Source organism: Triticum aestivum, chromosome 7A, assembly GCF_018294505.1.
Source record: "Triticum aestivum cultivar Chinese Spring chromosome 7A, IWGSC CS RefSeq v2.1, whole genome shotgun sequence".
Classification (NCBI taxonomy): Eukaryota; Viridiplantae; Streptophyta; class Magnoliopsida; order Poales; family Poaceae; genus Triticum; species Triticum aestivum.
Window position 1 is genome coordinate 191,331,829 of NC_057812.1, and position 3,454 is coordinate 191,335,282.

The following is a 3,454-nucleotide window of genomic DNA, read 5'->3' on the forward strand; positions in this document are numbered from 1 at the left end:
CCTTTCATATTCAGTACATGGGATGTGTAAAGATTACCCCTCTTGCGACATGCTCTATGCGGTTATGCCTCTAAGTCGTGCTCCAATACGTGGGAGATATAGCCGCATCGTGTGTGTTGCACTTACTTTTAAAGAAGATGCAAGGTCAGAGCACACCATCAAATTTATAGGTGTACGGTAGGGATCGTCTGGTGTCTTTGGATTGATTCATATGTTTGTTATGTCAAACTTTGTTGAATAATTTAATAAAGATGAACCTATATGCAAAGGCGACGGGTTTCAACCTCTTTTAAAAAAACTAATGATGAATAGCTGTTTTGAGAAGCGTTATTTTTATCCTATTCGGATCATGATTAGCGATTTCAAGGGAAGAAAAACATAGTGGTTCTTCCTTCGGAATAAATGTACTTTAAGCCAATCCTCTTTGTCTTCGAGCCAATCAAGTGTCGCTAGGACTTGTGTATCTTGTCATGAATCTAGATTAGTCAAATTAAGTTGTGGTCAATCAGAAGGTATCCATTTTAACATGGCACTGATCTCTTTTCTTGAAAAAGAAACTGAGCAAGGTTGGCGACTTGAGTACACCGTTCAGTATAATATTAGCTGTCAGCACAATAATTAAGTATTTTCACCCTCATCATTTTCGTTAGGCATACGCGGCTTACTGTGCCGCCGATAAGCTCACATGTTCTACTACATGTCATGGTGCCATGTTTGTTTACATGCTAGAGCTCCTTTGATCAATTTCATATTAGAATGTTTTGGATGATGGATACTTACGTAGCTCGTTTGATTCGCGGGATTGGCTATCCTAAGTATTGCTTTGCACCCTATTTTAGAGAAAAGGGATTGTTTGGACGGGAGCCATCGCTGCCCTGCCAATAAATTGGCGTTGACTGAGGCGTCGCTGCTTGTTTGGTTGCATGCCAAAATTTTGGCACACCAGCAGGCTTCAGCCATTTCTCTTTGCCTTTTATGCCAAATCACGGGCGGAACAAGGACCAAATCGGCCGCCAATCATTTGGCGTACCCATGACACCAATTATTGGAAGGGCGAGGCTAGGGTAGAAACCAAACAACCCCAAAGTTTCATCCATCCAAAACTCAGTTTTTGTTTTCTTGTGGGGTAAACACTATTTGATCAAACATAAAGTGGTTTTCTAACCCTATAGCATTTGAGTGAGAGGACGTGCCGCTCAAATCTTATCATGTATTATCTCTTAATAGTCATGGAGAACAAAGATGCATATGTTGCGTGATATGAATGAGAATTTAGGTTTGAGATTGAAAAAGCTAAGCCAACTTTTTGAGATGACAATGAAAGCTTTTATTGCCCCCCAACCACTACACTGCATCATAGATGAATCTAGCCATACTTATCGCAATATTCGTCACAAAATTATCTGTCAAGATATGGCCTCGAATAAAAAGGAAAGCCGGACACCGACAAAAAGCGATAGAGATAGGAAGAGGGAGGAGAAAAGAAATGGTTGTAATTAGACAACCCTTGCGTTATAGTGAACACATCAACAACGTGATTTGTTTGTACAATGATACCGGGAGAGATTTATATGTGTACGGGCCTATGGTCGAGGAAGTCAAATGTTTTATTCTCATCCACGGAAGGCTATAGGATTGGTTGGTTTAGATGTGTTCTACTAATGGGAGTAGTTCATGCGTTTAGCTTAATGATGTAGATCATGCTTTAGCTAAGAAAGGTAGCCGAAATGAGCCGTGCAAAAGATGGTTCGAGGTCCCCCAGTTGTGTATTATGAATACTTGACCGATTTTTTTGGGCGGCTTAAAAGATAAGTTGTCACTCTCAGTTAGAAAAATAAATAAATAATCATCTAAATTTGTTGAGACTTTTAAATCAATTATTTCATAAATAGTTTTTTAAGGAATATTTCATAACTAGTTTGGAAGCCCCAATAAATAAAAACGACGTCTCATATAAAAAACTATGGAAGAGACGGCTTATTTTTTAAGCCCCTAAAAGAACTGAGCAAATCTCGAATTTAGCCCAGCACCATGGATAGGGGGACAACAATTTCAACTCAGAAAAAAGAGATAATAATCATCATGTATTTTTTTTGAATTCTCAAGGGGGGGGGGGGAACTCCCCCACCTGAATTGTATTCATTTGCCTATAAGGCTTTGCAGCCTGTCGCAAGATAGGTTCAAGTGAACCAGAGGTACATGAGATACAAGGGAGGAGAGATAAAATAAAACAACACAACATACCGGCGACACACAAGACGCCACACACAACAGGAGAGAACAAGGAGGGAAACACAACACAACACAACAAAGAGCACCGCCGGTGTAATCGAACGGCATCGGCCAGCCGAGACTAAACCAAGACACTGCACCGTCGATGTAATCGAAAGGCTCCACACAACCGAGACTGCACAACGCCGTGACACTACCTGCGTCACGGGGCACATTCGAAGGGTCACACGAGGCTGAGACGACGCCACACCACCTGTGTGCCACCGGCGTCGTCAGGGGGCATCACCAAGCAGACCAAACCACGGCACTGCACCGTCGACGCAATCGAAAGGCACCGCGCATCCGAGACTGCACAACGCCACAACATCACCTGTGTCGGGGGTACATTCGAAAGGACACGTGAGGCCGAGACGACGCCACGGCACCTGTGTGCCACCGGCGAAATCGCAGGACACCGCCTAGCAGAGACACACCAAGAAGCACTCGAGCACGAACATCACCGAAGACACAAACCCACCATCGACCCCCAAGCCGGCCGCAACACCATCAACATCAACCACACCCCACCGACAACCGCCACCCCACGCAAGCCATCGGATATCACCAATAGCCATGGTCTCCAAGACGACGCCTCCAAGGAGGTAGCGACGAAGCTGACGCCGTCATCATCCGATCTAGCAAAACAAGATCTTGGGCTTTCACCCGGAGACACTCTCGAGGGACTTGGGTGAACTGGACTCCTCAGTAACGCCTCCAAGAAGGTGAACGACACCAAAAATGGCGCCGCCGTCGCCGGCATCAACAACAATTTTTGCAGGGATTTCTCCAGGAGCCAATCATGACCAAATCGCCTGAGATCCAAGACCTGACACACCTAAGGCCGCCGACGCATGCCACGAGAGGGGAGCAGAGCACCCCCAACTTACCACGAAAAGGAGCAGAGCCCGTCGCCGTGGATCCTGGGACTCCCTCCACCTCCCCTTCCCCCGTACAAGCAAGACTGGCCAGAACAAGAAGCTTGCCATAAGGATCAACACGACACAGTCGCGAACGAGGGAAGGGATGCAGGAGAAACGCCGCCGCCCGCCAGATCTGGAGCAACACGGGGCAGCACCGGCCGCGCACGGCGCGTCACCTGGTCAGCCGCGCGCGCCCCAGCCTCCACACCAGCGCAGCCAGCCACGGGACGCCGCAGCCGAGCCAGCGAGCAGCCCCGCGCCCC